The sequence below is a fragment of the Gavia stellata genome, chromosome 1 (genome assembly GCF_030936135.1).
Source record: "Gavia stellata isolate bGavSte3 chromosome 1, bGavSte3.hap2, whole genome shotgun sequence".
NCBI lineage: Eukaryota > Metazoa > Chordata > Aves > Gaviiformes > Gaviidae > Gavia > Gavia stellata.
The window spans coordinates 60,593,582-60,620,814 of record NC_082594.1 but is presented as its reverse complement, the minus strand read 5'-3'; the positions used below and the strand labels follow the sequence as shown (position 1 = coordinate 60,620,814).

The 27,233-nt window shown below is 41.2% G+C and overlaps 1 protein-coding gene across 1 annotated transcript in view; it reads right to left on the bottom strand.

Moving 5' to 3' along the window:
- The window catches only part of ITGBL1 (integrin subunit beta like 1), a 151,920-nt gene that overhangs the window by 26,515 nt on the left and 98,172 nt on the right, over nucleotides 1–27,233 (bottom strand). The window lies entirely within an intron of this gene.

Here is a 27,233-nt window from a genome sequence, read left to right as displayed (position 1 = left end):
AGTGAGTGTCACGGTGGCTCTGGGGACTTTGTTGTGTACAGCTTCTCTCATCCTTTTCCTTTAGGAGAAGGTACCTAAAGTCCCACGTCTGCTCATCACCTACATTCAGTGTCTTGCAATGGCTCTTGGTATAAAAATCTGGTCTAAGAAAAATAGCAGAAATTCACAAATTAAGAAATTATTTTGTTAAAGCTGCCTGAGACTTTCCACTATTGTATGTATGTTTTATGAAGTTGCTCACTAGTACAAAGTACCAAACTGTCCCTCAGATAAGAAGGTGTGTGGGGTTTTTGTCAGACAGAAAATGTATGTTTCTTTTAATCTTTTTAAAACTGAATTGCTTTATAATGTGAAAGAATATTAAAAAAGGTCTGACAATTTAGTTTTTCCTTAAGGGATAAAAAAAAAACCAACACAGAAAACAAATATCCCTAGGATAAAAACCCTGGAGAAACAAAAGGTAAGTATGTTACCCCAAACAACAAAACTCTCACAACAGGGCAAGCAACTGAATATCCAGGATTGTAAAAGCAAGCATTATGCAAGAGCAATTGCAAATGTCTGAGACGTGCCCCCTGCTTTAATACACATGGCATGTATGACTGGAAGCCTAATTGTACAGTTGGCATATGGCATCTGAAGTAAATGCTCTTCCTTTGTGACAGCCTAATAGTGAAATACTTCTTTAGATAAATCCACTCAACAGCACCACTTTACAGATTTAGCATCAGATAGTCTTTTACAGCTCTTGCTGATGAGCACTACTGATTTGTATCTTCTTTTCCATGTTGCTTTTCTTTTTTTTTTTTTTTCCCCTCCTCCTCCCTCTCTTTAAACACTTGGGCAAGAAGCACTGCTGTGCTGCTAGTTTCCTTTTCAGATTGTTAACTTGTTGACATCTGCTATCATCATCAAGCCGGCATGTCTCCTCCATCTGCCACTTCTCAGTAGCAGTGCTTTGAAGATATACTCCTTGAAGTCTGCTATTGTGTTTCTGCACAGCCAACAAGGAATTTCTAGAGTTCCAGGAGAGGAGTCATTAAGAACACCCCTGCCCACCTTCCAAGAGAAGGGTTTTAGCCATATGCCTCACTTTTCCTGGTGATACCTTCCTCAGGTCTCCCGTTGGGGGCATGCCCTTCACAATTCACTCACTATATTAAGGGGACAAGTAGGACTACGAAAGCAATTGCTTCTCTGATCGAAAGAAATGTGATAGTCAATGTCACCGCACAGAGGAGAGGTGTGCGAAGAAGACAAGAAAGAAGGTGGCAAAACGCTTTCTAAAGAAATGTGTTGTTAATGCAGAGAACAGTGGAAATGGAAGAGGAGGAGGAGGAATCCATTGGGGAAAAAGAGAAAAACTAGACAGCATGGCAAATGTTACTCCAAAAATATAAAACCCCTAGAATTCAGCAAGCCATCATCTGATTTTTTCTACCCTTCCTCCCCTCCCCTCTTCTCTCACCCCAATAAAAATAGCTCCTCTTTCTTCCATCAGCCTCTTTCTTTTCTGCTTTTCTCTCTGCATTTTTTTCTGTTTCCACTTTGTCCAATGGGCCCTCCCCTCCTTTAAAATGTTTCACCACTGGGTACTGAACATTTTGTACCTCTACAAATCACCTTGTCTTTCAGATCACCCCGTGTTACCTTCTCAAGCTTGCACTGAGCTCTGTCTTTTCATCTCTTTTTCATTCTTTCCTTCCAAAATACTTTCAATAACTCAAACTATCAAGAAAAACTACTGTAAAGAGATGCCAATAAATCAAGTAAAGAATACACAGCATTTTACTAAAACTAACATATTCCCCATAGAATATGAAAAATGAAGTATTGTGTTGGATTTGAAGGACTTGACTTGAGAATGCTTTTCCTTCACCTTGACAACTATCAGGGAAAATAAGTCTCATTTCAGCCTGTCCAACTCTCTGATGCTTAGAATAAGCTGCTATAAAATATTTTCTAGCAAAACCCAAACATAAGAACGAGGGACAATCCAACAGCGAAAGATATATGAAACACAAGGACATTGTTCAAGAAGCTGTGATGGCTTTTGCGCCATTTACAGCTTTATATATTTGACTGCCTTATCATCCAGAGGATTGACTGCTTACCCCTTTTTCACATGATCTGCCATGTAATGAGTCATAGCACTAATTCCACAGAGATATTTAATTTGCAGATTAATTTACTAGAAAATGTCAACTGCTTTGTGGAAGTTTAATCACCAAAATGTTAACCTTGTTCACTTCCTGCTGATGCCTGTTGTTTATTAGGTAGTAAATTTCAAGATATTTTAAGGTTGTAATACAAGCCTATCTATTAAAATGTTTAAACTCCTAGACACTCTGCTCTTTGAAGCTTTAGCCAAGATTAAAGAGCTTTATAATGGCAAAACAACAATATGAAAAGACTCAACTGCATAGCAACCATCAATATTATTTGCAGATAACAGACTGCTAAGTTCAGGAACCATGGCAACAAATGACATCACACTGTATCTACCTTATTGATTAGCTTTCACCTCAAGACTTTTTGCAGAAATGAAAGACATTACCTAGCAACTGCATCATCTACTGAGTTGTTCCAAGTTAAAATGCTCTTACCCTTCACTTGTAAGCAAATTCTTCCTTTTTGTTGCCAACTAGCCAGATTGTGCACTAGCCTCTCGTTACAAGGCTCTCTATTTAATCTGTTGTAAAGACATTGCCTTATGGCTCCTAAAATCTTTGCCCCAAATGTAATTGCATCTGTGAAATCATGCTCCCTCCCAGCACCCAGAAAGGTTGGCTCTGAGGAAAAGTATGTAATGTATAATGAGGGAATTAAAGGCATGGTTGTAACAGCTTTTTACGTGCAAACTTTATCTTTAGAAAACAACACAACCCTTCATTTCCCCACTCTCTGATTTCAAGTATTAGTAGTAAATTCTTCATTGCAGGTAACCCTGAGTTTACAGATTTCAGGAAGAGTTCACAGCAATAATAAAACAGTGAGGCAAGAGTTATCAAAGGAGACCAGCTAGGAACATTATATATCACCCTACAGGTGTACTTGTTTAAACTTCATGAAAGTAATACCCTCTTTGCCCATCTGTCTTGATAGGACCCCATGAGCAGGCAAGGGCACTGTCTGTTAAGACTGAGTGAGAGAGAACAGGTATAATTCTGAGCTTCACATATTTATGCTTAGCCTCCTGTTTGGAGGACCTGAATAAAAGCCAGCAATTAAAGACAGTTAGCAGTTTTCAAGCTAGTTGAAACACATGCGACAAGTAATTCAAGTCTACCAGTGAGGTCACGCTATTCCTGCAATGTCTGCCATAGAAAAGACAGATTTGTGATCAGTCTCCAAACCTTCCTGACAAATACAACAGTAGTCTGAAACACTGAAATGAAGGCATTTTATTTTAATTGGTTAACTCAAGAAACTGCTATGAAGAACCTAAGACTGAAACAATTGCATGTACATTAATACTGTTGCTAGTTCTGAGAGCAAGAAATCAGGTTTATAGTGTGCATTAGGCCCAAAATTTTTAGAAGGATCACCGCTAAATAAGACATATGCTTCTGCCAAGATTTCTGCTTTGACTGGAACTGACCTTCATTTTGCCAATCAGTCAGAAGCAACAGATTTACCTGTGTGCTTAAGTTGGAACTGCAAAACACAAGTGTCTCACCATGCTGCCGCCCACCCCTGCTCTACCACCTGCTTTCAGTCCTGACCCATGTTTCCACCTGCTACTCTGTATCTGCTCTCAGCGGGACAGCCCATTGGAAACACTGACAGCCAGGAAACGTGTCTGGAGGAGCCTCAACCCTTGATCAGTGTCACCCACTGGACAAGAAAAGAGGAAACACTACTGATGAGCAAAAGAGATGCTTGAAACTGAATGGAAACTGAGGACCAAGAAAGCATTTTTCAAATCAGACCAGGGACTGCTATACTACCACACAACATAAACTTCTGGGAGTGCCAGTGAAGGTTTATAAAACTCACAATTCTTCCTATAATTCCTCTCTCAAAAGAGGGAGGGAGAGAGAAGAAAGAGTCCAACGTTCCCCAGAAAGCATTAAAAGCTCTCCAGCAGATGGAGAATTCAAAACACATGACCAGTCATTAGTCCCTTGAAAATTTCAGTCAATATGATTTTGAGGAAAAATGGTCACATAAAATGTCAGCAATATGCTTGATACTAAACATTGTATCTTTTTTATTTTAAGGATATGGCTAATCTTTTTTGTCTTTAAAAGTCACTGTTTAAAAAGTGAGAATTTTATCAACATTGATATATGGAAAAATTTAAGATGAAATAAGAATAACAAAATGTCAATTTTTTTATAGCATTGGAAACATTCTGAAGTAAAATGAAGCAAAAATAGAAAAGCTAAGGTCTATTATATAAATCAGAGACTAAGAGGATCTTTTACAACTGATTAAAAATGTTAAGACTTTAAAGCCTGATAAGTACTGTAGGGAATTCTATGCTAAATTGAAAAATTCTATCCTCTTCTGTTTTGGAAATAAGTATAGACTTTAAACAAAGTACAGCTTTGTCAATTTCCTCAGTCATCATGTAATAACACAAAGACAATAGAAATAGTGCTTTCTACAGACCAATTGCTTTATTAAATATTTAAAAATTCATCAGAAATGAGATTGCTGGCTAAAAAAGCAGTCCTTTCAAGGAAAAAACAATATTCACTGCAACAGTTTCTAGCAAAAAAATATCTGTCAAGCAAAAGAAAAACTAAGAAGAGAAATCTGGACCTAGCCAGTGGACTGAGTGGTTTCATCTTTCTGGGTAGAGAAAGAATGTACCAAAGCCATCAGCTGTACCAATTTGTGTGCCTTTTCTCCCCCAAAATACTTTGTCTAAGCAGGTCCACTAAATTGTAAGCTAAAACTGCCTATTCCCCACCAATGAATATATGGAGAACATAGTGTTCCCAGAGACAGCAGTCACTGTTAGAAAAATCTGAAGGTAGATGCAACTCCCTGCCCACTCCAGCTATTTACGAGCAGTTCTTTGCGACTTCGGAGCAAGGTTACTCCAGTGGAGAGGAAAGAAAGAACTCAGCCCTTCAGATAAACCAGTCTTGTGAAATAAACCCTACAAAAGTCAATTTCAGTACTTTTTTAGCCTTAACAATAGCTCACTGATAAAATAGCCAGTGACAAAGTCAACAAAGCAGAAACAGAGTGGAGATTTCATGTGAATTTAAAGGTGGAAGAGGCTGCTGGGAGCTTTTTCTTTCTTTTTTCATGCCTTTGCATTTAACGGTAGGAGTAGGAAAAGTTATCTAAGTGGTTGCCAAGGCAGCAGAAGATGGGACTTGGAGAGAAGAGAAGAGAAGAGAAGAGAAGAGAAGAGAAGAGAAGAGAAGAGAAGAGAAGAGAAGAGAAGAGAAGAGAAGAGAAGAGAAGAGAAGAGAAGAGAAGAGAAGAGAAGAGAGAGAGAAGAGAAGAGAAGAGAAGAGAAGAGAAGAGAAGAGAAGAGAAGAGAAGAGAAGAGAAGAGAAGAGAAGAGAAGAGAAGAGAAGAGAAGAGAAGAGAAGAGAAGGCCATTACAATGACTAGTCACACTTTGGTAAGCACGCTCTGGAACATGTACATGTAGGAAATGTAATCCCAAGACTAAAGCTACAGCTGAGGATGAAGGCAAAATTTGGATGGGTAATGAAAAGGTATGAGAAAAGAGGGAAGGCCAGATATACTGAAAACTTACAAATGTGGCAAACAAGAAGATTTTGACAGCAGATTCCTAGATGAGGAGAATGGGAAACATCTGGCCATGAAGTCAGGATACAAAAGGAAAACCAGTAACAGAGAAGAATCAGGCTTGAAAGGTAAGTGGAATGCTCCAAACACCCTGAAAAATTAAGAAAAGTAGATGTGAAATGGAAAGAAAGAAGAGCAAAGACTCCGGCAAATCACAGAATCATAGAATCACAGAATCATTTAGGTTGGAAAAGACCCTTAAGGTCATTGAGTCCAAACATTAACCAAACGCTACCAAGTCCACCACTAAACCATGTCCCTAAGCGCCTCACCTACATGTCTTTTAAATACCTCCAGGGGTAGTGACTCAACCACTTCCCTGGACAGCCTGTTCCAATGCTTGACAACCCTTTCAGTGAAGAAATTTGTCCTAATATCCAATCTAAACCTCCCCTGGTGCAACTTGAGGCCATTTCCTCTTGTCCTATCACTTGCTACTTGGGAAAACAGAATGACATCCACCTCACTACAACCTCCTTTCAGGTAGCTGTAGTGAGTGATAAGGTCTCCCCTTCTTGCTGAGGAACAGACATGAGAGGCAGGTAAGTATCAGAGCTCACAGAATAATAAGCGGGTGATGGTGTGAAAACAGAAAGTGAGGTGATCTGTCAAAAGAAAGAACAAAGGAAGAAGGAGAACCTGCGACTGGCACCCAGCAAAATAAGGCAGATTAATCTCAAACATACAAGGGTATGCAAAAGGGGTGAGGATGAGAAGTTCTGAGGAAGATGCTCCAGCAAGTGGAAACCCAAGTGTCCTCAGGAAAATTTTTCCAATTTGCAGAAAAGAAGTGGCATTGAAAGAGAATTAAAGACAACAGCTACCTCAAGCAGTGGTGTGAAGAGATTAAAAAGCTGTATTATCCTCTAAAAGCAAAAGAACTTCTGTCCAAGTCAAAATTACTTTATGGAAACAGCCAACACATTTTCCATAATAATAAATAATCAGACCCCATTTCCATAGGAAGACAGCTCTGATTAATCAAGACATTCACCTTGCTGAACTATGAAGCAATGTATCATTTTACAGACCGCTGAGTCTACAGAAAGAAACACGATTTCCGGTACCACCATGGTTCAAAACTTTGCCAGCTGATTTTTATTGTCTAAGAACAATTTTTCTGTCACTGCTATGGCCACCTTTCCTCTTATGCAGTGGCACCAAACCACCCCTGAGCCACCATGGCTCGTAAGGATTGAATAGCAGCCATAACATGGGAAGCATAGTGGCACAGTTAGAGAGTTTGTGCCGACCTGGAGAAAAAACAGTGTTCCCACTTGGCTGTTCAATCAACCTAGGTCTTTCTTTCAGTAAAAAAACCCATTCCTATATGCTTACTTGTTATAATTAGAGGGGGCATCAGGGATGCATGGTTGCACCTTCTGAGTTTCACCATGGATCTGAATTTAGGCAAATCATTAGCAATCCACCTTCTTGTCTACAAGAATGAAGCAGGATTACAGCACCCAAGAGCAGAGCATTAGCAACCAGTGTATTAAAAGTAGTCAGCATGCAAAGCGGTGTTGCGAAAAAAAACCCCACAAACTCACAACCTATGCCTTGCAAGAAGAAGAAATTTGCAAAGAGCATCTTCAGATGGAGAAAGACAACGTAGGGAGAACTGCCCCTTACAGCTGCAAGATAGCATTTAGCAGCTGGCAGGAGCTCTTGTGCTGCTGTGAAAGTCAGGTGCTCCCAGCCCTTGGCTCCTGCTGCACTCAAAGGAGCCACAAGAGCTGGCAGCTCTTGGTTTGCATGAGAGGTGATGGCTCATACGAGCTTGGTGCTTATAAAGCCATCAGCTCTGCTGCTTGTCAAGGTATTGTCATGCTTGGGGTAGAAGGCACTGGCAAGTCCTGCTGAGCCCTGAGCTCCAGGGCATGTTTTGACAGCAGCAGGATCCAGCCCTGCTAGAAGGCGGCTGCCCCCAGAGCCGAACTCAGCTGTTGAGTATGGGCCTGTATATCCACAACAAGCACTGGAGATGAACCAGGCTGCTTCGCAGCAAGCGTAAAGTAGCATTTGTTGTTCATGGCTTTCACTGAGAGGGATTAAACTGGTATGAGAGAGCAGACAGGAGGCAAATCCCAGTGGTGAGAAACACTGTTCCAGCCCTAGGATGCCATCTCTGATTTTTAGCATGGCATGAATTAATGCTAAAGCCATGTTTGCTCTTATGGCTTTTTATATACTGTCAAAAATTCATCCCAGCCCTTTTCCAGGAAATGTCAGCGTTTGGTTTAACAATACAAAAAAAAAAAAAAAAACAAAAAAACAATTACTGCTAACCAGATTGAACACAATGAGTTTGGCAAGCTTTGTCATACCTGATTTCAGCTGGAAATCAGGCCTAGATGGAGCATTCCACACTTATCATAAACATCTTATTAGAGAAACAAAATAGGCCTGGTATTACCAGTTGAAATTTGTCAAAATTGCTTTAAACATGGTATGAATGTGGGATTTACTTTTATTGCTGTTTTAGAGAAAAGTACCCCAAATTACTCAGAGAAATAAAAGCAACACTTTAATGCTATGCTTAAAAAGCAATTAATTCTGCAGATCTGTTTTTAAGTGAATAAAGGTTTTGTTTGCTTGCTTTGTTTTTAACAGCAAGCAATAATGAACTAAACAGCAATTATTTCATAAAAAAGTGGATTGGTTCTTCCTTGCTAATAGAGTCATAAGAACATTGTATTTAAGCCTCCTCTCAGTAGTTCCAAGCAACTGAAAAACTGGTGCATTATTAAATTCCTGTGCAGGAAGATGTAAGGTCCCAGCAACTGCTTGGGTTTTAACCCTTCTCCCCAGGAACCTGAGTTATGGCAGACCACCGACAGCAGCAAGTAAGAGGCTGCCACAGAAGAATTAGTAATTTTGTTGCTATTTTCATTTCCCCCGCCTGGAGTGGGGAGGCTAGTGAGGCTTGGTGCTGAGGGAGTGGGAAGAAATAAGGAAAATAATCAGTAGAACTCATTATTTTTCTGTGAGAAAATGTGGGAGGCATAAGTTACAGGGGGCGGTAATTGTAGATCAGACAAGGGCAGAAACTGATACTCAGTTGTGAGAGGAAAAAGAGCAATGGAGACATCAGATGAAAATAAGCAGCAACCACATGTACTGTAACATCAGTAGCATGCAAAACACGTCAAAACTCTTGCAGTGCACACTCACAGAAATGAAGCATTTCTTTTTAAAAGTCAGTCACTCTTTGCTTCCTTCCCCAGCAGTCCTGCCTCTTCCCAAGCAGTGAGGCCGCATGCATCTCAGCATCATCGCTGAAGATGTTGGGTCTCTCCACCTTGCACAATAATAGTTTGGCTTTCAGAAGTTATGATGGGAAAAGGGGTCAGCAGGCAGAGCAGCAGCGGGTGACTGCCAGAGCAGGCTGCATTGCAGCAGACCTGGACAGCATGGGATCGTCGCCCTCAGGATCAGGAGCTTGAGTACAGGCAGATCACAATGACAAAATTTAATATTTTCCTTGAAGCCTTCATTATCATCACTGCTACTTAAACAAATGACTCATTCATCCATCTTGTCTCAAAGGCTGAGCCCAGAGAGTTGTGGTGAATGGAGTTAAATCCAGTTGGCGGCTGGTCACAAGTGGAATGCCCCAGGGCTCAGTTTTGGGACCGGTCTTGTTTAATATCTTTATCAGTGATCTAGATGAGGGGATTGAGTGCTCCCTCAGCAAGTTTGCAGACGACACCAAGTTGAGTGGGAGTGTTGATCTGCATGAGGGTCGAAAGGCTCTGCAGAGGGATCTGGACAGGCTGGATCGATGGGCCGAGGCCAATGGTATGAGGCTGAACAAGGCCAAGTGCCGGGTCCTGCACTTGGGTCACAACAACCACAGGCAATGCTACAGGCTTGAGGACAAGTGGCTGGAAAGCTGCCCAGAGGAAAAGGACCTGGGGGTGCTGATTGACAGCCGGCTGAAGATGAGCCAGCAGTGTGCCCAGGTGGCCAAGAAGGCCAATGGCATCCTGGCTTGTATTAGGAATAGTGTGGCCAGCAGGAGTAGGGAGGTGACCGTGCCCCTGGACTCGGCTCTGGTGAGGCCGCACCTCGAATCCTGTGTTCAGTTTTGGGCCTCTCACTACAAGAAGGACATTGAGGTGCTGGAGCGCGTCCAGAGAAGGGCGACAAAGCTGGTGAGGTGTCTGGAGCAGAAGTCTGATGAGGAGTGGCTGAGGGAGCTGGGGTTGTTCAGTCTGGAGAAGAGGAGGCTGAGGGGAGACCTCATCGCTCTCTACAACTACCTGAAAGGGGGTTGCAGAGAGGTGGGTGTTGGCCTCTTTTCCCAAGTGACAAGTGACAGGACAAGAGGAAATGGCCTCAAGTTGCACCAGGGGAGGTTCAGGCTGGATATTAGGAAATATTTCTTTACTGAGAGAGTGGTGAAGCATTGGAACAGGCTGCCCAGGGAGGTGGTGGAGTCACCATCACTGGAGGTGTTCAAGGAACATGTGGACGTGGCATTGTGGGGCATGGTTTATTGGGCATGGTGGTGTTGGGTTGATGATTGGACTTGATGATCTTATAGGTCTTTTCTAACCTTAATGATTCTGTGTAAGATCACAACAGGAAACATTACACCCACCTCTGTCTGCTTCTCCACTACTTACTTTATAGCTGCAACTAATGAAAAAGAAATGTATTATTTTCCAAAGAAGTTTCACTACACAAGTGAAAACTATCCATAAACCAAATAGTTTATACAGTATATGAAATACATAGAAAACAGTACACACAAAACAGCCTCACTTTTAGTATCTATCTGAAAGACAATCTAGGCTTATCCTAAAAAAACCACGACTGCTATGCAGAGGTTCAGTGTTCAGAAGACCAATAAAATCAGCATACAAAACCAAACAAATCCCACCCTGAATGTCAAGAGATACACTGAGTGCAACGTTTCTATACTGTAAATACAAATATTTTCATGGGCATTTTTCTCCCAAAATACTTTTGTTTAAAAACTGTAGTACAGATTGATACAGGTATCTTCTAGACACAAAACCCATGCAAGATCACATGCATGCAAGTGTTTCTTAAAGGCAAAAAGTAACAAACGCTGAGCTTTCACAGCAAGCTGTACCAAAATCACATGATCACATGGCTTATCGTTGCACTGAAGATCGATATAATTCTAGGGAATATAACCCCCCACCATCCCAAAATATCAGATTAAAATAACATCCAGATGGAGGAAAGTTTGGAATGGTATGTACAGTATAGTTTGCAACATGCACACAGATCTGCAACAGCGTGAAAGGTGCTCACAAGTCATACAGTGCAATTCTGTGTTTCATGTCATTTTCAATAAGTACACCCAAAACCCAAACACAGAACAAGCCCCTGGTTACTTCCGTATTAAAGGGTAAGGGATTACATGTCAGCTTTCACCACCCTCTTCTGCTTCTGCTAGGAAGGAGGACTTTTAAGCATCAGTCTGTACAGTTTTTCCAAACAAGGCTGGATCCAAAACTCAGTTATCAGCATGAATACAGATTCTTAGCAGAGTTTAACAACTCAAGCATGCTGCTGAGGTAATGTGGTTTCACATCTGGAGCTAGTTCTTGTATGGCTAACATACTATGAAACACAAACTCAGGACTTACTGCAGAAGACCCTATGGACAAACTCTTAGCAATGCTGAAAAGTTTTGAGCTGATCCATGGCCTGTGCTCCTAATGAAATGATATTTGTCTGAAGAATCTTATTAAGTCCTAGACAGCTGTATATACCATACAAAGCCCTTGATTAGATGTGATCCATGGTAACTAGGAAGATGTGGCTGGAACACAGGCTGTGTGAAAGCTCCTATATTTGTCTTCTGTAGAAAGATTTTAAATGAAAATAAATTCAATTTTAAGAATGCCTGTGGCTCCAAATATCTCAGTAAAGGAGAGTCCCACTAGTTAACACAAAGGCTGAAGTGAACTGTAAACTAGCCAACAAGGGACTGCACTCTTGCAGAACTTGAAACCCAGGAGGAGCAGACCTCCAAACTCCCCCCTTCAGCTCTCTTGCTGTCAATGCTGTCTTCAGAGGGAACCCCAGGCAGTGGCAGGGATTGCCTGCTGGAAGGGAACAAGTTACTCAGTCGTTAAGTGATGAGTGACCATCCAATTCTCATGCACTTGTTACACAAGGAAAAAAGGGAACACAGCACAACATAAATTAAAAGCAGTATCTTCACATATATATATACACACCGGAGAGATACACACACTGAGGATTGTCTTTTCCTTTTCATTAGAATGTATATACACTACTCTCAGGCATTAGCCTTTTACCATGAAATCACACCATCTCAAATTAGCAGAGATAGACTAAGTGCCTGGTACTGCTGTCTCCTACTCCTAAGGGACTGCAGCATGTTATCTTTAACTGAAATTAATTCATTTGTATTGATGGGAAAATAAAAGTGTTGCCATGAAGAGATGACACAAATTTCAACAGATTTATGTGTCCTTCTGGGAAAGTCTTTTCAGCTAATGTGAGTAACAGTGTATTCAGTGGGGATCACAGAATAATTGCAGTGGGAAGGCACCCCTGGAGATCATCTACTCCAACCCCTCTGCTCAGAAAAGGGTGACCTACAGCAGGCTGCCCAGGACTGTGTCCAGCTGGGTTTTGAATGATTCCAAGGATGGAGACTACAAAAAATCTCTAGGCAACCTCTTCCAGTGTGTGGCCACCCTCACAATAAAGTTTTTTTTTTTCATCGTAATCCTTTTCCTCCTTTGATCTACTATGGCACCAGGATGTTCATGGGTTTCCATTACCCAGAAAAATCACAGACTTTTAACGTAAATTATTACAATACTTCCCCTGTAGGAGGTGCAGGAAAAAAAAAAGTTGGTTCATTAATTAGATATTGTTGAAATTTTCTGGGAAAAACAAATATAAGTTTCTCAAAAGCTTGTGATGGAAATGCACAATATGCATTTACACTCAACACTTTCTGATTCATCAAAAAAATATTAAAAAATCTGGGAAATGGAATATTTTATAGAACCCAACATCTCCACCCTGCACTCCTTTGAAAATAAAGTTATGTATCTGTTTAGCAAAGGCATTATAATATTTTTGACTAATAGATTATGCTTTTTCCAAATACATAAATTAGGACCAGAACCAATACAGGAACATATTTTACTGACTTCTAAGTAAGAGAAATTAAATTTTAAATATGCGCTTTTGCCAGCTACCTTTAAAACAGTGATAGATTTCAAATTTCTCTAAAGGATGCACTTCAGGTAACTCACTTTTCTTGCCCTGCTGGGTGGAGGGTCCTCAGAAAGAACCTCAGAGTTAGAAGTGAAGTGACATTCGCTAAAGCAGAAAGAAGTACTCTGCTTTTCAGTCTTAGGCTATCAAAACTGTTCTCCACATTTATTCTAAATGTATTTCCTAAGGAAGATGAATGTTCATAAGACATCCCATCAGAAATGAGCCAATTTTTTAAATGAAACTATGACAGGATTAATCTTCCTAAATGTTCTATCAAGAAATTTCAAGTTATTTTTCTGATTTTTTTGATTAAAGAATCAAATAACTTGTATAAAAAAAATTCAGTCTTCTTATCTTTGAGTCAGTGGGTAGTACTGACTATAATACCTTATGATTTATCACGGAAACACAGAACCACAGAATCATTAAGGTTGGAAAAGACCTATAAGATCATCAAGTCCAATCATCAACCCAACACCACCATGCCCAATAAACTGTGTCCCACAATGCCACGTCCACGCATTCTTTGAACACCTCCAGTGAGGGTGACTCCACCACCTCCCTGGGCAGCCTGTTCCAATGCTTCACCACTCTCTCAGTAAAGAAATTTTTCCTAATATCCAGCCTAAATCTCCCCTGGCGCAACTTGAGGCCATTCCCTCTTGTCCTGTCACTAGACACTTGGGAGAAGAGGCCAACACCCACCTCTCTGCAACCCCCTTTCAGGTAATTGGAGAGAGCGATGAGGTCTCCCCTCAGCCTCCTCTTCTCCAGACTGAACAACCCCAGTTCCCTCAGCCGCTCCTCATAAGACTTGTGCTCCAGAACCCTCACCAGCTTCGTTGCTTTTCTTTGGACACATTCCAGCACCTCAATGTCCTTCTTGTAGTGAGGGGCCCAAAACTGAACACAGGATTCAAGGTGCAGCCTCACCAGCACTGAGTACAGGGGCACGATCACCTCCCTACTCCTGCTGGCCACACTATTTCTGATACAGGCCAGGATGCCGTTGGCCTTCTTGGCCACCTGGGCACACTGCTGGCTCATCTTCAGCCGGCTGTCAATCAGCACCCCCAGGTCCTTTTCCTCTGGGCAGCTTTCCAGCCACTCGTCCCCAAGCCTGTAGCGTTGCATGGGGTTGTTGTGACCTAAGTGCAGGACCCGGCACTCGGCCTTGTTCAGCCTCATACCATTGGCCTCGGCCCATCCATCCAGCCTGTCCAGATCCCTCTGCAGAGCCTTTCGACCCTCATGCAGATCAACACTCCCACCCAACTTGGTGTCGTCTGCAAACTTGCTGAGGGAGCACTCAATCCCCTCATCTAGATCACCGATAAAGATATTAAACAAGACCAGTCCCAAAACTGAGCCCTGGGGCATTCCACTTGTGACCAGCCGCCAACTGGATTTAACTCCATTCACCACAACTCTCTGGGCTCAGCCATCCAGCCAGTTTTTTACCCAGCGAAAGACACCCTAAGCCACAAGCCGCCAGTTTCTCCAGGAGAAAGGCTTTACTAAAGTCCAGGTAGACAACATCCACAGCCTTTCCCTCATCCACTAGGTGGGTCACCTGGTCATAGAAGGAGATCAGGTTGGTCAAGCAGGACCTGCCTTTCATGAACTCATGCTGGCTGGGCCTGATCCCTTGGTTGTCCTGCAAGTGCCCTGTGAGCACCCTCAAGATGAACCTCTCCATAATCTTCCCTGGCACCGAGGTCAGGCTGACAGGCCTGTAGTTCCCTGGATCCTCCTTCCGGTCCTTCTTGTAGATGGGTGTCACGTTGGCAAGCCTCCAGCCATCCGGGACCTCCCCTGTTAACCAGGACTGTTGATAAATGATGGAGAGTGGCTTGGCAAGCTCCTCCGCCAGTTCCCTCAGCACCCTTGGGTGGATGCCATCAGGCCCCATAGACTTGTGAGTGTCCAGGTGGCATAGCAGGTCGTTAACTGTTCTTTCCTGGATCATGGGGAGTTTATTCTGTACTCCATCCTTGTCTTCCAGCTCAGGGAGCTGGATACCCTGAGCATCCCTGCTCGGCTAGTAAAGACTGAGGCAAAGAAGGCATTAAGTACCTCAGCCTTTTCCTCATCCTTGGTGACAATATTCCCCCCCGCATGCAGTAAAGGATGGAGATTCTCCTTGGCTCTCTTTTTGTTGTTAATGTATTTGTAAAGACATTTTTTGCTATCCCTTACGACCGTGGCCAGATAGAGCTCTAGCTGGACTTTTGCCTTTCTAATTCCCTCTCTGCATGACCTAACGAGGTCCTTGTACTCTTCTTCAGTTGCCTGCCCCTTCTTCCAAGGGTGATAAACTCTCCTTTTTTTCCTGAGTCTCAGCAAAAGCTCCCCGTTCAGCCAGGCCGGTTGTCTTCCCCGCCAGCTCTTCTAATGGCACGTGGGGATTGCATGCTCCTGCGCCTTTAAGATTTCCTTCTTGAAGAAGGTCCAGCCTTCCCGGACCTCTTTGCCCTTCAGGATCTCCCAAGGGACCCTCTCAACCAGTGTCCTGAACAGGCTGAAGTCTGCCCTCTGGAAGTCCATTTGCTGACCCCTCTCCTTATTTCACCAAGAATTGAGAATTCTATCATTTCATGGTTGCTAAGCCCAAGATGGCCTCTGACCTTCACTTCTCCCACCAGACCCTCTCTGTTTGTAAACAGCAGGTCAAGCAGGGCACCTCCCCTGGTAGGCTCACTTATCCGATGTGTCAGGAACTTATCTTCCACACACTCCAGGAACCTCCGGGACTGTTTCCTCTCAGCTGTGTTATATTTCCAGCAGACATCTGGTAAGTTGAAGTCCCCCACAAGAACAAGGGCTTGCAATTGCGAGACTTCTGCGAGACTTCTTGTAGAACGCTTCGTCCACCTCTTTGTCCTGGTTGGGTGGTCTATAACAGACACCCAGCAGGATATCTGCCTTGTTTGCCTTCCCCCTCATCCTTACCCATAAGCACTCGACCTTGTCATCACAATTGTTGACCTCTATACAATCAAAACACTCCCTAACATACAAAGCCACCCCACCACCTCTCCTTCCTTGCCTATCCCTCCTAAGAGCTTACAGCCATCCATTGCAGCACTCCAGTCATGCGAGTCATCCCACCATGTTTCTGTGACGGCGACTATGTCATAGCTGTCCTGCTGCACGATGGCTTCCAGCTTCTCCTGTTTGCTGCCCATGCTGCGTGCATTGTAGTAGATGCACTTGAGCTGGGCTATCAATTTCGCCACCAACATCAGCATGCCACCCTTAGGCTCATCTCCAGGCAGCCTGGTTTCATCCCCTTCCCCCTTTGAATCTAGTTTAAAGCCTTCTCGATGAGGCTCGCCAACTCATAGGCGAGAATCCTTTTCCCCCTTAGGGATAGTTGAACTCCATCTGCTGCCAGCAGGCCCGGTGCTGTGTAAACCACCCCGTGGTCAAAAAAACCCAAAATTCCGCCGATGGCACCAGCTTCTGAGCCACGTGTTAACCAGGTGTGTTTTGCTGTTCCTTTCAGTGTTTCTCTCTGCCACTGAAGGGATTGAGGAAAACACTACCTGTGCTCCTGATCCCTCAACCAGTCACCCCAGCACTCTGAAGTCCTTTTTAATCCCTTTTAGGCTTCTTTGCGCAACCTCGTCGCTGCCAACCTGCAAAACCAACAGCGGGTAGTAATCAGTGGGCCATACCAGACCAGGGAGTTTCCTAGTGACATTTCTCACCCAGGCCCCAGGGAGGCAGCAGACTTCCCTGTGGGTTGGGTCTGGTCGGCATATTGGGCCCTCTGTTCCCTTCAGACGGGAACCGCCTATGACAATTACCCTCCTTTTTGTCTTAGTAGGGGTAGCCATAATGTGTGGGGCTGACTGACTTACCAAAAGCAACCTCCTGGATGGACTTTCATCTACATCCTCATTAGCCTGGCCTTCAAGTTCCAGAGCCCCATATCTGTTGTGTAGGGGCATCTGGGAAGGTGAGGGAGGCCAGGAGGGGATTCACCTGCTGCCCTGAGGAGAGACCCTATCTCCCTATCTCCCTCTCGCACTCCCTGATACTCCTCAGCCTCTCCACCTCCTCTTTCAACTCTGCCACCAGGCTGGGCAGATGGTTCACCTGGTTGCACCGCACGTAGGTGTTATCTCCCCTGGCCTCCGGCACGAGCAACAGGCTCAGGCACTCCTGGCAGCTGGAGACCTGGACAGCCACGTGCTTGAGTGGGAGCTCCGTCTGGGTCACCACATTCCTTCTGTCAATGGCTTTCAGCCAAGTGGAGCCCATAGCTGGGCCTCTTCTGGGAGGGCAATGACAACTCCTCGAGAGACAGCCTCTAGAGCCAGGAGGGAGGAATGCGCCCTGCCTGCACACCTTCCCTGCACACCCTGCCTGCGCAAACTGCCATGCAAACTGATGCTTAAGCTCTAGTACAAGATCTCCAATTCAGATTAGGCACAAAGGTATTTTACATCCAAAACAAAAGAAAACAAAAAAATCTGATTTACACTATAGTGAGAGATTCTGGGAGCAGGTCTGCAATTGGAAAACAAAAATTTACAGAGCATGAACACTGCCACAAACATTACCATTCTCTGCTCTGAGGACAAGCTGTAGTTCTTTTTCAATGTCTCCTAAGATAAATCAGCAATTCACCTCCTCAAAACGAAACACTCTTCCTTTGGGAAAGGGTGAGAAAAAGAGCGAATCTCAAGCAGTAGCACTCTTCCTTAGCAGGCAAATTAAAGGCAATTGGATGTGGTGGGGATGTTGTGTAAGAGCATACACAGGTTAGAATGAATTCCAACCATCACAAAAGGTTATTCAAAGAAATTCAAGAGGACAAACAGCCTTATGGTGTTTAACAAAGCAAGGCAGAAAGCCTGAAAAGCAGATCAACAACTTTAATGCAAAGCTAAGCCAAGAATTAAATAGGGGAATTCTAACACAAGATGGTCATAAACAGGGCAGTCTGCAAGGAAAATATGTTTAACTAAAGCAAATGACATGGATTGAAGACAGGTGTGAAACAATGTCAAGCTCTGTTCATGCTTTTTTCATACCACATGCACTATACAGAAAAAGCTAAAATTACTATAAATTGAATATTTGTGATCTTAAACCACAGGGGCTCTAGTCTACAGAGTTTATCGTGAGATTCTGCAGGTTAAAGACAATAGCCATCTCTTATTCTGCTCTAAATTCATTTCATATCCAGTCCACATTATCTGAAAAAAGGGCTGTGGGAAGCTTCATATCCAAATGTCACTTGAATGAAAAGAATTGCTCAGTATGCCTCCACTTTTTAATCTGTGAAATATTATTCAAAATCATGGGTTAACTCCTGCCAAGCGTTGTTTCTATGTTAGAGTGTGTAGATGAAAGGGCAATAGAAGCGTTGTTCTCTCTCTCTCTCTTTCAAACAAACCCTTTCAGCGAGTTATTCCTGTATAATACCAGGATGAATTATAAGTGGTAGCATCGAAAAAGCGCTAATAGTCTAAGAATGACTGTAGGGGCTTCCAAAATGCAGCCAGTTGAATTACTTGGAGTTAGTAGTATGAGTCACCAACAGCCATGAACAAATAAAGGGGCCACCTCGGTGCTGTTTGATGTGTTGAGATGGGTGCACTGATTAATTAAGGCAAACAAGGAGGCAATAAAGAAGGGAGAAGGATGTACTAGAAGCTCACCATTCACACTGCATGGTCTGGGCAAGGCAACTGGCTGGCTCCATCTTCTTTCCAGGAAGAAAGAGATACATGAAAGTGTAGAAAGTTATAGGGTCATGGTCCTGCTGACTCCTTGCAGCATGCTAAGAAACACAACTGATTCACTGAGAGATGGATCTCATTACACTACCTGTATTAGACACCAATCAGGCATTGCCCAAACACATTAATGAACCCAATGTACAGCTGTATTACCTGCTGCTCACTTCTGTTCTTCCTCAGGGACTTTTCATAATAGAGATATTCTAGTCTGAAACTTAGATAAGGGATAGAGGAGGAAGAACAGGATATTATCTGTTGTTATTGAAACCCCAGCATTTTTGCCCTTGAACTTTATCTTTTCTTCAAATCAAAGTATTTCTGTGCATTGTCTTTTCATGAAGTTATGGTTTTCCTGATATCTGACTCAATAATTAATGTGTAAAGTTATTGCTTGCATGCATAATCTTCCTCTCTCATGAATATGTGAAGGAGGAAAGATTATAAGTTGTCAAATGCTTCCAGAGCCTCTCTCCATGACAGAATGATAGATCCCAATGCTGTATTTAAAACACAGCTGAATAGATAAAAATAGTGTTTAACTTTTATAGTCATTATGAACCACAGTAATTTATTGAACCCTTCAATCAGCTGAGGAAACAAAAGATTGGGAATGGGTGAATGACTCATTTCTTTTCAGGCCATGTGCACTGATGCTCCAATAACTCGATGATCTGAAGGCTAAATAAGATTGCACAAATGTATCACAGAAACGAAGCAAACAAAACACATCATAAACAAAAACAAATCAGTGGAAAGCACTGAGGGAAACTCCAGCTAGTGGTTGGCTCTTAATTAGCTGTATCTGCAGGATGTGTCTGAAATAGTTGGGAGGCAAATGCAGTTTTCACAGTGATTCAGAAAAAGAAAAGTAATTTCAAAAGGAACAAGAAGTCTAAGTAAATAGACTCAGATATTTCTGCTCTCAACAACTTGACTATGGATTATATACATATGTTTTGCACCCTTTTTGTCTCTTTTCCCAGAAGTTAGGACCGACCTATGGAAGGAGTTTGGATGCCACGTTAACATTAGATAGTTTGACTGCAACCTCATAATGTATATTAATGGAAGGCATCATCTATTTATAATTACAGATTACTTTGAAAATAGTTTTGTGCTACCCTGTTTATGAACTGGAAGCTAAGAAGTACCACCTGTCATGGAATATCCGTTAAGGTTATAGTTTGAATAAATCTGCCCAAACACACAGAGATCCTGATTCAGCCTAGACAAAACAGAACAATGCAGGAATTGCTGTACTGAAGCAAAGCAATAGTATACCTGATTCCGTATCCCTTCACTGACCATGAAAAGCTTTGGAAGATTCAGATTTGATATGCCAAACTCCATGTTACAAAGCTCAGCTCCCTTCCATGCATCCCTCACAGAAGTGCAGGGATCCCTTCAAGATTGCCTATGGATCCAGAAGCAGACACAGTAATTTATAAAAAGTCATATGAGAAAAGGCTTGTAACATTCATGAATTATAACCATTCTTGCTTGACTCAGAGTACAGAGAAGCCCATTTCTTTCCAGGTATCAAAGGAGTAAACTTTTAGGAGCTGAAAATGAAAGGGGGGAAAAAAATCACCCCTTGCCTTGTTCCATTCTCAAAATAGGGGTTTTTTTACCTGAAATAAAATCAAACAACAATCAGAAAGATCAATTCAGCACCTTCAAACGAAGGTCAAAAACTTGTAAGAGGTGTAGGCTGTTCTCACTGACTCCTAAGAATGAAAATACAACCATAAATATGGGCAGTGTTCTGAACGCAGTCATGAGTACGTAGTCTTCTATATGACTTTGAATACACTGATGCTGTGGGTTGAATTGTAAACGTCATTGCCATTGATGCATTTGCACTTTGCACTTGTGAAATGAAGATAATCCTTTCAGCTGCTATCAAATAGCACTTAAAAAATTAATCATTCTGCAAGAGTTTGCATTTTGTTTTGAAATTTTTCCTATTCCTTACAGTATCCCAAAGTCCTCTTTGAAGCAGCTGACAGAAGCTTTCAAGGTGTGAGTAAAAAAATCATTTAGATGATAACTGTGTTGAAATTTCTCATCCAGGTACCAAGTCTGGCCTAATTACTAGAATTGCCCAATATTCCTCTTTGTCAAAAGTCTTCATAACACCAAATATAAACCCAAATCATACTAAATAGAAAGTAATGAAAAGAATTGCTGACAGAGTAAATATGAAGGTAGCAATAAGTGTATGGTGCAATCTAATTAATCTGTGTTGTTTTGAAATATTATATATCATACCTGTAATTACTCTTTATTGTTCCACTAAGGTGGTAGGCAATTAGAAAGGTTATTGAGCCCCACTATGGGTAATGAAAGCAGGTGTTTACTCAGTATTTCAGACTAAAAGTTCAAATTATTCTTTCATGCTGTTTTTAAGCACCCGATTATGTATTTTTTACTGGGGAATACCTGGCTTCACAATAAAACATGTAGTTTGTTGAACCCTGGAGCAGAGAAAGCGACATTATAATTGATAACACAGAAGACAAGAGAACAATTAAAATCTCAGCTAACATTAAACCTGAGAAGGCAATGTTCCCTTTTGTCTCCCATATGCCATTATTCATTGTCAACAGAACAGAACAGTCCCTCCTTAAACAAGAAACCTCTTCAGACAAGAGCCATCACCTGTTGCCACATAGGCGTCCAGTGCTTACAGAAATACTGCTGCCGACTCCCAAGAGGAGAGCAGAGGCACTAAGAGAATACAAATGACCAGAGTAATTGAAACTAAGCCTGAGATAGCTGGTGACTAAATGCAGAGCCTAAATATAAACCTCATCTTGGTTTATTAAACATATAGACACAGTAGAATCATCAGCTTGCCGTTATGCATCTACTCTCACACAAATGATGCCGTTTAAAAGACTCACCATGCAGTATTTTATGCTTCCTTAACACTAATGTGGTGTCTTTGAATAAAAAACACTAAGAAGGATCTGAGCTATCTCAGATTAAAGCAAGACATTACGCTGAAGCTACCTGCAAAACTACAAAACTATCCTGTGATGTATTTCTCTGAAATTCACAGCACTTTACACAGCTGTAAGAAGTGTAAAATTTGTGTAATACACTTTGCTACAGGCCTAATTAGAAGTGCCATTATTTATGGCCTTTTGGAATGGAGAACAGGTCCCACTCATCACATGAATACCATCCAGAATATTATCTCAACATTTTGGTGTTTTACTAATGAAGTAGATGGTGCTGAGGAAAAAAAAAAAAAGAGTTTTTCAAGTCTCAATTGTTCAACTTTTTCTCCGCTAATAAGTCATTGCTTGATCATAAGAGATCTGCTGTTACCTGTGAAAACAGTAAAACTAGTCTTAGCCTACCCTTTGATGCTTTTTTCTAGGATACAGTTTTACTAAATTCTGTTGTCATAGGTTAAAATAGAAAAGGGACTCTATACCTCTAAGTACTGTTTTTTAAAATAATATGAAGTAGAAAAAAGAAGAGGGGAAAGAATTGAAAGGAATATTCCTTGCTGCTAACTTTTTTCATGATTGTGTAAGTTTATAGAAATTTATATATTTATGCTCAGTATAGCATCATCTTTTACAATTCTTGGAGACTTTGGCCTTATTTTTTTTTTTATCTACCATTCTTTCCTATCCTGGTAGCTAATTAGTGACAATTGTAAAGAAATTCCAAACTCAGTACTACTTGACCTTGTTTAAAACATACTAATGCTCAAAAACAAGTAGAGTGCAATGGCTACATTTCCTGAATGATGCTTTTTTGGATTGCATATTTGTACTACCCAGATATTTCTTCTAATGTGACACGAAGTGAAGAGCTAATAATACCATGCAGAACTTTGTTGTAAAGAAATTTTGGTCAAGTATCAGCAGTTTGTGCTTCTACCTGCCTGGATCATTCAGACCAGGTATTAGTAGTCACTATCCACTCTTAGTACATGACTGCCAATGCCACCATTACCCAAAATTTCAGGTAATGATTTTTGGGCTTGATTTCATCTTGACTAAGGATAACTGCTATTTGACAAATGAATTATTACAGCAGCACATGTCTAGATAAATATAATAGTACGAATGAAGCTTTTTTTTCCTGAAATTTAAATGAACTTTTGATTTTGTGGGAACAGGGAACCATTTTTCCTCTTTCCAAGTAGGCCAGCCCCAGAATCTGTGCTTGTTTATTTTTTCAAATTCCTGTAGGAATTAGAGGAGACATTGTCAATGACTTTTTGGGTATTTATATTGCAAATGGTTGTAGTAATGAAGGTGTTTAATCATCAAAATACCATCAGAGAAACTGCTGTGTTCACCTTCCAAATCAGAGACATAGGTCTATCTTGAAGATATGGCTTTGTTCTTAAATCAAACAGAAACTAATGACCTTAGTACATAAGCATCTGTATGGAATCTAAACATCTGAATTGTGAACTGCCTTTTCAAAGTTAAATTCAGTGGGCAAAACAGGCCTGACTTCAGGAAAAATATTTTTAATTATTATATTCATATTCAATGATTTATAAATATTTCTTATTTAATAGTATTAAAGATACTTAACTACAAATCCGGGTAGTGGGAAACAAAAAGTGAACATTAAAACTATACCTTTCCTGCTCCTTTCCCATGTTCAGCTTCATTCCTGTACTCCTGCCTCCTCTCCTCCCCTGCCACAAGTGGCACAGGGGGTTGGGGAGTGGGGGCCTACAGCTGGTCCATAACAGCTCCTCTCTGCTGCTCTTGCCTCCGCACACTTTCCCCTTGCACCTGCGTGGGTCCTTCCCATGGGCCGCAGTCTTTCAGGAAAATCTGCTCCAGTGCGGGCTCACCACAGGCCACATATCCTTGGTGAAGATCCACCTGCTCCAGGGCGGGTCCTCCATGGGCTGCAGTGGTTATCTGCTCTGCCGTGGAGCGCCTTCTCCTCTTCCTCCTTTTGCTGACCTTGGTGTTCATACTGCTGCTATTCATTCTTTTTTTTCCCCCTCCTCCTCTCCCTGTCCATCTTTTTCTGCTCTTTCTTAAAAACGCTTTCCTAGAGGCACCACCATCTTGACTGAGGGGCTCAGCCGTGCCTTGCGGTGGGGCGGCTGGAGCCGGCGGGAACCGGCTGTGTCCGGCACAGGGCAGCCCCGGCCTCTCCTCACAGAGGCCGCCCTGCAGCTCCTGCTGCCAATACCTGGGCACCTGCACCCAGTACAGGAGGAAAATAGAGTAGATATTTTCCAGTATTTTTTCATTTCAATTTCTTGCACTGGTTTTGAGGTCTATTCTACATCACTTGGAGTTTATCCTTCTTTTTTTTTTTTATTGCTTCACTTCTGAGCTGTACGTAGATATTCAGATACAGCAGGAACACTTCATCTTGGTGTAAAGGTTTCCATGTTCAGCCCCACCGTCCTCAAAGGAGTTTTAAAAAGCTGAGTGAAGATTTACATGATACATTGATCACATGATTTTTTGTTATTGGTGATAGTGCCTTACACTGAAACATTTCTGCCATTATTAGGCAAATCATACTATAGAACTATGTCATTGCTATGGCAATTCAACAAAAACTTCTCGAAGAAATGTAGATTCAATTATGACCCCACAAGTATTTATTTCAGCAAATGAAGAACCCCCTGAAAGCCTCTGACGTGTAAAACTATATAGAAAATACTCAGCAGAACTCAAGGGCATTAACCACACTGAAATGTCGGTCTTGCAAAGTTTTCTGCATGAGGCACAAGGTATTTGGGATTCTGACAAAGGGGTTTAGAAACGGTAACGTGTTCTCTGTAAAATATACAGAGTGCATTGCCTTTAGCACCTCACAATCCTTACTGACATAAAGTAATTCCATGTAAAGATTGTAATCAGGTCCCTGACTGGCTTATTTACTTGCCTCTGGAAGGAGACTGAGAAATTCTGCCAGTCTGCTGAGCCAAGCTTTGCCCTACATTTAAAAAAAAACAGAAGTGCAGCAATTAGAGTGCAAATCTTTAAGCTTCTGAACTTGAGATTCACTTTCTGCGAGTGCCTGTCCATGTAAATCTCACTCAGCTGTTCACGGATATGAATTCCTCAAGAGGCACAAGCAAGATAAAAGAAAATTAAGTTTTAAATTTGAATATTCAAAAATTATGGTGCCTACAGCTATCCACCTTAACTATGGCTAAATGGTCCACCATTGGAAATCTGAGCAAGTCAATCCCCAAACAAAACTTCCTGCTATGAAAGGTGGAATAGCCTTTTTCTAGCTCATATGAGATAGTTGTCAAAAAGTCATCCCTCTGTGAGGAGAGAAATTTCCTTTTTACAAGTTTTTAAGCAGAACAAATCATTATCGCACTCCATTATCTAAAGGATCTATTGCTCCACAATCCTTTTAAATGAATCCAGACAAGATTATGTCACCTTGCTGACTCAGTTCAGTCAACGTGTAACACTCTGAAGAGTATAACACAAAGCCACACAGACAAGATGGAATAAAACCTGAAAATGTCACAACGTCAAATTTGTGATGATATGAGTCATTCCCATTGAGAAAGAACCACATTTACCACCTCAGAAAGAGCTCTTCAAAAACACAGCTATACTTGTCATATGACAAAATGACAGTCAATATACAATTCCATATCATCGAGTATTATTTATAAGGTCGGTCAGTGTGAATTATCATTTGCACCTAAACCAGCCTCAGATTTAATTTAGATATTACTGACCCAAACCCATCATGTCAAGTTTCATAACTGTTTGCTATAAAGAAAATGAACTCTAATCTGAAGAATTTACAATTTAAACATAGAAGCAAGAAAAAGTACTGAATGGGAGAACGAACTCTAGTAGATCACTTGTTTCTTTCTGTAGAATATCTGCATATTAGATCATCCTTGAAAGTTTGTCACCTGAGAAATAATCTACCTGATCTCAATAGAAACTGATACAGCTTGCAAATTTACAGAAGTGCAAGCTTCCTACCCAAAAGACTGATTATCTCTTCAAGATGCTCATAAGCCTCACTATGCTCAACATCAGGAATGAGAAGTTTTCTCTGAAAATCTTGTGACCTACTGTTAATATATTCACTGAGATGACCCAAGAACAGAACTGTAATTCATGTCTGAAGTTTGGCATGCTAGATAATTCTACAAGTGACAGATTCTTGCACATCTTGCTTTGATTTAGATACAACTGCTCATCATTATGCACTTCATTTCAGACCTCAGGAAAACCTGTATTAATGCTAATGAATGCATTTACATTTATATTCATAATGCCCTTCCCTCTGTCTCTTCAGAGCTTTTTTTTCCTGTCTTTTGCTTGGTTGCCATTGCCACCACATTAAAGCTTAGGAAATTATAAAGCCATACTTACACTTCTTATGATTTACCTCTATTCATCATTACCCTTTTCTTTTTTGCTGCATTAATTACTTGAAATGCTTATAAAGTAATCATTGGATGTTTATTATTCAATTACTATTCATCTGTATCCTCACAAAAACTGGACAAATACATTCTTGACCATAACATTACTATGATATCTCCAACCAAAAATCAGTCACCTATGACTAATGAGTGTAAGAAAGATGCCAATAATGAAATTCAATACATCATATATATGAGACCAAGAGGCCTCAGAGTTGATTATTTCTTGCAAATATCTATATTAGATGATAATCAATGGTACATCACATTCAGGTCGCTAATGGATCAGTAGCAAAGGTCACAGAGGTATCTAGAAATATCTTTGAATCTGTGATATGAAATAAAAAGATAGCAAATACAAAATAAAATGGCGGCTGCTCAGACTAACTACCCAATTCTAGTGAAAAAAAATCAGCATATTTCTTGTTTATGGTAACAGCTTTTAAGTATTAAAACATACTGAAAATAATAAAATAGAACTATTACTCATTTGGGTACAAGCCCAAAAAATGTAAGTAGAGGTAAAAATATGAATTAAAAGATCCAGAGTTTATAAAATTTGCATGCCAGCTCAAGGTAATTATCATTTCAATAATGGTAAAACAGATTAGCAGCCTGTGCTTTTTGATAAAGGCATGGATTAAGGATAACTAAATCAAATTTACTAATCACAACAAAGGTTAAAGTGCACTTCTAGTTCAATCTAACACATAAGCAGCAAACAGAATTCCAGTGTGCTATTACGTACATAAAAACATAAGTCTGCATATGTCTGTGATATTTCTGGTTTCTATTAATTTCTTTTATTTTCAGAGTTCACTTAAAGCTTATACGCAACTTTAAAGGGTGGACGACACTTTGAGCGGCTCATCAGATATGCTCCAGTGTGTGTTCTGCATAAAAATCTGAATCTCTGTGCACTTAGGGGTAAATATGTTACTCTTCAAGCTACATAAAATTAATTCAATTCCTTGTGTGGTGAGGTAAGATTTGGGACAAATTCATGTGGCAGCATCTTCCCTAAGTAAGCA